Raw genomic sequence first — 10166 nt, forward strand, 5'->3', positions numbered from 1 at the left:
GTGGAACCTCCAAAAATACGATTTTAAATACTAGCTTAGGGTAACAATGGCAAGGAAAGACAGGTGAACTTTAGGAACCAAGAAATGGGCTTTTCATGGTAGGGACAGTTCATGCAGCTCCCTGCATTCGGTCACATTAGAAGGCTGTTGAGTATTTGCTAAGAGGGAAGAGAGGGGGATTTGAGCTGCAGAGTGAGGGTGAACCTAGTTGCTAAGTCATTGCTACGAGGGGGATCTGAGCTGTTGAGTCTCTAATGCATGGAGTTAGCAGGATGAGCTTAGCTGCTAAGAGAACAACTTTAAAGGCTCTGATGTTTCTGCTGTATATTTTGAGGATGCATTGCTCCTCGGTACCAGCAACTACAGAGGTTGGTGCAGGCTTGCTTTCAAGTTCATTTACTGGAAGTTAAGAATATTTATACACTTGAAAGCCTATATCCAGGCCATAGGTTCACTTGAAATGATCATTTAAAAGACATGTTCAAATAGAAGAATAGAATAAACAGTGAACAATAAAAGAGATATTTATAACCTTTTTACCAGTGTCTGAATTGCTGTGCATTCAATCAACTGTAATTTTTTTAAATAGTTTAGAATTTTTCAAAATGAAAAAAGTCTTGCCTGCAAAGAAAGGGAATGATTGTTTGCCCATCCCACCACCCATGCCTCCCGTTTCTATTTCTTTAGAAGCTATAATCTTCTGTATCTGACACCTCTGGGTAAGTTAAATGCCAGGTTCTCATCTCTGTTTTCCTTCCACTGGCCCTTATGTTGTTGGTATAGTAATAACATAGAGCACGATGGCAGGCATTCAGCATAAGCCTTGGATGCAGAAGGATCTTCACCCACTACCTGATTCTCCATTCTACTTCTTAGTTTCCTCCAGAGGCCCCTATGTTGCTAGAATTCTAGTAATGTAAAGGCCGGTGGATAGCATCTGGCATAAGTGTTGGAAAATAAAAATGATTATTTAATATTTAGAGAACATTGGCAAAATAAATGGCATTAAGTTAGGGTTAATATCTACTTTAAGTGCACTCCTGGTCATTCAGAAGGAACCTGATAAGCCACCATTGCAATCCCTTGCAACAACCTTGAAGGCAGCTTGTATAGTTCTGGAGGAAAGAGGTTAGACATAAGAACCCATATAACACTATCACGGGTACTTACCATGGCCAGCTTTAATTCATAGGGGTTAAACCTTTTTTTCCCCAAGGACTGTTCCTGTAATTGCTCAAAATGTTGACCGAGAGTTGAGCGTTGATATTTGTGTCACTTACTTAAAGTCCATCTAAAACTAAACAACCATTTAAGACTTTGCTGTTCCCAATGACAATGCCGGTGTGTTATTTCACTGCAGAATAAACAGAGCTGTAACCTTGTAAAAATAATTGTAAAAATATTGGATCTACAACATAAAAACTAAGTTACCGGGTAATTTAGAAAAAAAATCTGCTGTGTTGATTATGATAAAATGATTTTAGCAGACTGCATCCCATTCACATTATTTTGTCCATAAACCTGATTGCATATGGGAAACAATATTACTTGAATTTTGAAAAATTCAGCATGAATTCGGTTGCTTAAATTACCAATGACCAGTTTATAAAGATACAGAGAGGGATGCACTGAAACGGTCTGATCATCTAGGCCATTGTTTTTTAACAAGGGTTCCATGCAACCCTAGGGTTCCTCCAGAGGTTGTTGGGGGTTCCTAGAACAATGAGCAGTTTGCACCTCTCAGGTCAGTATAAATGACCCTAATGATCTTTTTGGCTATCTGTAAGGATGACATTCTTCCCAATGGCCAGCAATGTAAGAAGAATTCTTCCCACTGACCACCACATATACTTTAAGCTGTGGATATAGTAATCATTCAAGGGTTTCCCTGAAGACCTGAAAGGTATTTCAGGGGTTCCCCTAAATTTAAAAGGTTGAGAAAGGCTGATCTAGGCATTAGATACAGTTTGGTGGCATTCTCCACCTTATTTCTCTTGATAGAATAATGATATTTCTGTATTCACTCAAAGGGTCTTTATTGGTGGTGTCCAACTTACGAGGCATAAAAAGCCTCAATGGTGGCTCCAGACATCACTAAGGGGCCACACATAATATTCAGTATATGTAGGAGAAGGTTTTCAGAAGGTGGTGGACAAGCTACAGAAAAAGGTCACAGGCTATGGACATGTCTAAATAGAGACAGAGGACATACTGCAAACACAAGAAGAGACAGGGAATTTGTTACAAAAGGATGCTAGAGATACCCGCTATCACAGTCCTGTTTTAAATTATTGTCTGCTAGGTGATACATGCACCAAAGGGCTGCATTCAACCCTCGTAGGTTGGGCACCAGAAAGAAGCCCAATTATTATACACAATATTTATATAGTGCTGACATATTACGTAGCGCTGTACAAAGTCCATAGTCATGTCAGTAGCTGTCCATCAGAGGGGCTCACAATCTAGTGTCCCTGGTAATGTCCAAGGGTATTTTAGGGGGGAAGCCAATTAACCTAACTGCATGTTTTTGGAATGAAACCAGAATACCCAGGGGAAACCCACACAAACATGGGAAGAACATACAAACTCCATGCAGATAATGTCCTTGTTGAGATATGAACCTGGGACCCAGTGCTGCAAGGGCCAGAGTGCTAACCTCTGAGCCATAGTACTGCCCAAACCTTTAGTTCACTGGCTAGACCCTCTTGCTAGGATCTGAGAAATGTTAAAATTTCTTTGTTTTTATAGGAACCAGTAATTATGTCAAACTGCAGATTTAAACCCCCAAAAGAGAAAAATGGGACTGAGGGTACTTTCCATCACAAATTATCCTAATGGTATTGAAATGTTGAGTTTGTTTAGCCAGCAATGCATTGGTCTGAACACACTTTGCTCATTGATGAAGCATTACAATACGATGAGATGAGTGACCATTCACTGTCTATGTGGCAGTTGTTGGTGAAGTAAAAACATAAACCCACCATCATAAAGTCAGCTCAACGTTCGGCCTCTTTGAGAGTCTTCACCAAGAGAATGCAAATCTGGTTCTTTGTTCAAATCATCACCAAAGCAATCTTCTGAACCATCCCGTTACTGTGTGTCAATGTCAAGCGTTCCTTGGTTGACATCTACTTAGGTAAATAAAAAAAAAATACTCCAAATGTACTATTTATTTATAAGAAGAAAAAAAAAGAAAAATGTGCAAGCACTTTTTTTTTTAAGATTGTCTGTTTTGTTACATATACTTTCAATGTTGTGAATTGTAAGATGTCTTATTTGTGTATTAAAATAAAGTTACATTTGGTGGAAATGTTGGTGCTTATCTAATGGTATTTTTTGGAAAGGCATTCAATGAATTATCACCTATCCCAGGAGGCATCAGGCTACTACTTCTACACATGCCCGATCTCTGACATGCACAGCAGTGCAGTGCAAGATCAGGTGACACCCTGGAAGAAAGCGGGATGAAGATGGCAGCGCCTGCTTGTTCCATCCCACATTTGAATTCCATTTGGTCCCCGGCCAACCTGGATTTTTTCTTCGTTTCAGTGCGGGGCCGAAAAGACTTGAAGGGATTAAAGGTTCTGCGGAAGTACAGATAAGTTTTTTTTATTTTTTTTAATAAGTTCTGTTTCAATTTACTTTTGATATACAGACCACATTTTAACAGATTCTTCCAAATCTTCCAGCTCTTGCAAGAACAAACAATCATTTTTTCCTGGCCCATTCACAGTTATGGGCCCTGAGGAATAAGGGTGAGCGGAACCCCCAAAATGTGTTGGAAGTTTACACCATTATTTGGGAATGAATTAGTTATTTGTGGCATTAAACATAATATTATATTGCTTCATTTGTACATCGTCTCTATTCTAAGCAAGGAGAGTAATACACAAATTTTTATTTTATTTTTTTTATACCAGGGATCTCAAACACGAGAGCTGCTTTCATTAGGAATCTGTTCAAAAGCTCTTTTAGTTGTAGAACCTCCAAAATTATGATTTTAAATATTAGCTCAGGGTAACAATGGCAGGGAAGGACAGGCAACCATGCATACGAACTGGGCTTTTTAATACTGAATACTGAAAGTTTATTTACTAAAGCTGTTCACTTAGCAAGGTTTATGAAAAGGGTGAATCTGGGTTCACTTGCAATACCCACCTATGTTCTAGCAAAAATGCTGTTTTTTTCAAATTTCCCCCACACTTGATTGGGCATACAAAATTAACCTAGGGTTACTGTATGTACTAACATTCACTTTGCTAGGTGAAAGGTTTCTTTTGTGAATCGACATCATTGTAAAGCCAGAGCCTGACAATGTGTCCCTAAAGGGGGACTAAATCCCCCCTTTGTTTTTTTGGTTTGGGAAGGCTTTATCGGAGAAAGGGACAGGCAATGGTCCTTCTGCAGTAGGCACTCTCACCTTCCTAATTGCTCAATGGAACGGTCAAAATCGTTGAACCGAACATATGCAGCTCAGCATGAGTTGCTCTAACACCCAGCGATGCCAACTTTTCCTGCAGTTGGCACATGGAAGTTACATCATCCTAGCCAAGCCCATCAAGATGGCCAAAGTTTGCAACAAGGAAGAAGATGGCAGCGCCCTTCAAAGGAATGAGGACAAATAAGTATAACAGGGTTTATTTCTAACATAACCTCACTGGTGGTCTGATTAGGTTAGTAATTTTGGGTGTGGAGCATTATTTTAAATTTCCCTACCCAGTCAGGCACCCAGTGCACCGCCCCTGCATGCTAACGTCCTATTAATAACGCCTGGAACAAAAGGCCCGGAGGACGGTGCCGACTCGAAGGAACCAGGTAAGCGCTTTACAATGCCACACCAAGTAGTACTTTTTGTTTTTTGTGCTGAAAATTAACCCTGAGCCACACTCAGGAATACCGCCAGGGTTAAAAAAACTGTTTTTAGGGTATGAGGCAACCAAATTACCTTTTCACTGATGTAGTTCGATATATTTGCTGCATGGCAACTACACAAAGAATTTGCAATGAAATCCCCTCCTAAACTCCATGGGGTCTATTTATAAAGTAGTGAATCTGCCATTTATTGGTGGACAATCATTTACCATTGGCAACACATGGACCTGGAAAATTCATTTGGTGAATGTCCAATTCACTACCTATTATTAGACTCCCATGAATCCTATTTACATAGTGTCCATTTTTCCATTTTTGTTTGGGTTCTCCATTCATTGGCACTTTGATAATGCCAATTTTACCAACATGGAGGCAGGTTTGGTAGCCTGGTGATCAGGATTTTGAAAGTAGTGAATGGCCATAATAGTGGCAAACAGACACTCGATTCATTATTGAATGCAGTGATTGATCACCATATTGGGAGGAAGCAGACTCCGGCTGATCAGTTTTATGAATGTGGTGCCAATTGTTGCAAAAGTGTTGATTGGTGTGTTTTAAACACCATTGATCTTTATGATTTCCTATTGGGAGTGCTGCTATTAAAATCTACTGGAACCTAACAAGTAGCGGCTTCATGGCCCCTTTATAGGAACGTGGGAAATGGCATTAAGTTGTGGTAGAATATTATTACACAGTATTTATAGAGTGCTTAAATTTAATGCGACTCTGTACAAAGTCCATAGTCATGTCACTAGTTGTACCTTAATGGGGCTCACAATCTAATGTCCCTACCATAGTCATATCTCAGTCTAAGGATAATTTTGGGGGGAAGACAAATAATAAGGTTGTTGGGGGTATTTCTTTCCTCACTTGCAAGTATATAGGTTGGAGCCACCTCTCAATGTGTTAGCAAAATAGGTAAAGAAAGAAAAAGGTTTGAGGCTCACGTGTTTGAGTGAAGTCTTAATTATGTATTTATACACAGTTGATTCATACATAATTTTAATGAACATATAATATTTTGTATGTGTGTACAGACCCTAAAGCTCCTATACTATCATATCCATGAGGAATCCTAACCGTGGCGAAACGAGTTGGAGCGTATGCAACAAACACGGTCATTTGAATTCAGTTAAGACTAGAGAATCTATGTAAAGCACTATTATTATTATACAGTACAATCATATTACACAGTGCTGTACAAAGTCCATAGTGATGTCCCTCAATCAATTGTCCCTACCTCAATCATATGTCTTTAATACAGTCAAGACCAATTTTATGGGGGAAGCCAATTAACCTAACTGCATTTTTTTGGGATGTGGGAGGCAACCAGAGTACCCAGAGGAAACCCACACAGACACAGGGAGAACCTGCAAACTCCATGCAGATAGAGTACTAACTGACATTCGCACCTGGAACGTAGTGCTGCAAAGGCCAGAGTGCTAACCTCTGAGCCACCGTGCTGCCACTAATTACTAAGGTCCTGTGAAGTGTTAACAGGGTTTGGGAAAGGAACTAATGTATGTTCATTATAATTATGTATGAATCAAATGTGTATAAATCCATAACTAAGACTTCACTCGAACCTTTTTCTTTCTCTTCTTTACTTATTTTGGGAAGCCAGATAACCTAACTGCATGTTTTTGGAATGAGGGAGGAAATTGCAGTACCCAGAAGAAAACCACCCAAACACAATGAGAACCTGCAATCTCTATGCAGATAGCATCTTGGCTAAGTTTTGAACCTGGGACCTAGAGCTGCAAAGGCCAGAGTGCTAACCACTGAGCCACCATGCTGCCCATAGTAAAACAGAGCAGTCATTAAGAAACAGATTTTCATTCATAAACATAGAGATCATGTGACCCACTTTTATGAACAGTGCGATCACGATACTGCGTCCATATTCACATCAGTTTCTTTTTTTTTTTATACACTTATCTTATATGTGATTGGATATGTCCATTTGCTGGAGATATACATAATTTCCCTATTCCCAGGTTGTGTGGGCCGCACAATATTTATGGTGGTCTGTTCATTGATAAGACACTGCTCCTTCTGCTCTGCAAGGATTTACCCTCAAATTATAAGATTAGGCTGTCAGAATTTTAGCTTTCTCAGATTTGGAGTTCCAATCACCAGATTCAACCGGCGGAACATCCCGCTGCAGACGACGCTAATTAAAAAATGATGTTGCAGTTCCACAAGTTGTATTTTGTGAAATGACTAAATTATTAAAATCGGGCACTGGCTAATTCGGAAAGCTGGAGGTTGTTTGACGTAAAGGTCAGCAGAGGTTCTTCCTCTGCAAGGATATGTACTGCAGGGTGATTTAAAGGAAGGGTTTTGGATTACAAGAGGTCAAGGTCTACACATTCTGATTTTCTCCAAGGAAAATCCCCAGGGGCTGCAATAAATCCTAACACAGTTATTACATTGTGGGGAACTATAAACAAGCCATCAACAAGCAAAGTAATAATTATGGACGGACGTTCCCAGTAAAGCTGGATATTGCTTAAGGATGCAGATTGCAGTATTGTGGGAGATTAAAAAGACAACAATCTCATATATTTCAGTTTAGCAGTTGCAGTGGCTGCATTCTTATTTTACGTCTGTTTTCTTTTTTTTTACCTGGCAATTCTGCCAGCAAAACACTTCTTGTTTAGAGTGAGGCTGATCTCCATCTGCCACATGCAGCATTGTCACCCAGGACAGGACTACAGAATGCTTCGCTTCTTCTCTTCTTCATATCTTAAGAAAAGGTTCCTTTTGGATTCAGTGGTGCTCAAACTTTGCCCTTTTGGAAGGATATAATGACATTTGCACTGGCAAGATAACCTAGTTTCCACAATGAAACTAATTAAGCATGTTTATGTTCTCTTATACTAAGTCATTAGTTAACATAGTCAACCCTTATAAAGTGCAAAATATCTTTGATGAAGAAAAAGAGAAACAGACAAAGGGATTTTTATGGCTATTTATCTTTTTTGCAAACACAAAAAATAAATCTTATTTTAGATTCTGTTTCAGAAAGTAACAAACTATTAAGTGTTCATAGTTACCCCCACCTTGTTTCCAAACACGAAGTACAATGGGGTGTTTATCTATATAAGAATTCCTATTTTTGTCTTATTTAGGTTTTAATGAAGTCAGTTACTTGAAACAGTTAAGGTCCTTAAGTCTCTTTCAGCCCCACGCGTTTTGCCTTATTGGCTTCCTCAGGGGAGCTCAAAAGAGCTCAAGCTCAGCCAGACCGGGAGTGACTAGCACCGACCTTTGCTGGACTCCCAATATTTTCTGGGAATGACCCATCTATCTACTCTCCTTTCCTGACTACAAGCTCACCAGCAAGAGATTTCTCCAAGCAGATGCTGCAGTGGCTTAATAGTCCACACAAGAAAACTTGTTTTAAGACTTACCGTATTTTTCCGCTCCGGCGTATAAGACGCACCCAATTTTAAAGGAGGAAAATCTACAAAAAAAAGATTCTGAAAGATTATTCCCCTTCTGATCACTCATGTGCCAATTTAACCCCTTCTGATCACTCTGTGCCAATTTATCCTCTTCTGATCACTCTGTGCCAATTTATCCTCTTCTGATCACTCTGTGCCAATTTATCCCCTCCCCCGATAATCACTCTGTGCCAATTTAGCCCCTGCTGGTCACTCTGTGCCAATTTAGCCCCTGCTGATCACTCTGAGCCAATTTATTCCCTTCCCACTTACAGTTACCGTGCGTTTCTCTCTGCCGGGGGATCTCCGTTAGGGCAGAGATCAGCGTGCTTCCGGGATCGAATGCAGCCAGGAGGAGAAGAGAGAAGAGGAGAAGCGCGCCGGATCGCGGGATCGTGGTATCGGGTGAGTACCGGTATGTTCTTTTAATTATTTTTTAAAACTGTATTCGCCGTATAAGACGCACCAGTTTTGGGGAAGAAAAAGTGCGTCTTATACGCCGAAAAATACGGTATCTAGATGATGAACCATCCTAATGTACCTGTAAGTGCAATATTTAAGGAACACACTCTTGACGTTATTCTCTTGAAACACCCAAAATTCACCTGACTCGAGCTCCCCTGAGGAAGCCAATAAGGCAAAACGCGTCGGCCTAAAAGAGACTTCAGGACTTTACCTCTATTGTTTTAAGTAACTGATGCTCATAAGGAACAAATAGGATGATGTCATCACAAAAATAGGAGTCTTTGTATAGATCAGGGGTCAGCAAACTCCAGCCTTTAGGCCAGATACGGCCTAGCCGGTAGTTCGTTCCAGCCTAATGCCGGCCGGCAACCCGTGGCTCCGGAGCCGCAGGTTGCTGGCCAATTGGCCAGGGGGCTTTGGGAACTACCGTCCGAGCCACTTTGCCCACCCCTGATATAGATGAACACCCCATTGTACCTCGAAACAAGGTGTGGGTAACTATGAACACCTTATAGATTGTTACTTTCTGAAAATGAATCTGAAAGATTTATTGTTTGTGTTTGCAAAATAAGATAAATACCAAAAAAAAACCTTTGTCTGTTTCTCTTTTTCTTTAAGATAACCCAGTTTGCAGCTGACATTTACTTTGCTAACCGCTTAAGCAAAATCAAATTGCTTGACAAGGTGAACATCAGATGGGAGTCGGTTGTTAAAGTGCACGGTGCGATGTGTTTCCATTGGCTGGTGGATATTAGGGCTTGGGTATGAAAAGTTATCGTAGACTGCCCCTGACATACATCAACCAATGAGAACTTTTCCTACTGTGTTCCCTATTAAATAAATTCTAGTCAATGTTTACCTTGTTGGCAACATTGATATTATCAAAGCAATTGGCAAGCCATGGGAGCAAGGTTCAACTTGAACATTAGGTTCAAAAAACTTCCCCTGTACAGGAGGAATCTCCTCTCCCACTAATTATCACTCATGTTTCATTATGTAAATTTTTAGCATGTCAAATGGTAAGAGGTTGCAGTTTAAGCGGTAATTTGTGTCAGACATTTGTGAACACTGCCATGAACTGCACAGAGACCAAGAGTTACCTGATTTACATAAGAGAAGCCTAAAATATAGATGGTGCCAAATTTCTGGAGAGAAAAGCAGATTAATGCATTGTAAGAAGAAGAAGTGTGATTTTTGCGAGGGGTAATAAATATCTGAGTTTTTGATAATACATATATGATGTGTCAAACTAATTCCTAAAATCCAGTTTGGGCACTGGAATTTTAACCCTAATAAATTCCCACAGACTTACCAGATACTTCAGTGAACAAAAGATGGTGACTCTTCTTTACCGTCTCCTACCATCTTTGATTACAGAGT

The sequence above is a fragment of the Pyxicephalus adspersus genome, chromosome Z (assembly GCF_032062135.1).
Source record: "Pyxicephalus adspersus chromosome Z, UCB_Pads_2.0, whole genome shotgun sequence".
NCBI classification, from domain to species: Eukaryota; Metazoa; Chordata; class Amphibia; order Anura; family Pyxicephalidae; genus Pyxicephalus; species Pyxicephalus adspersus.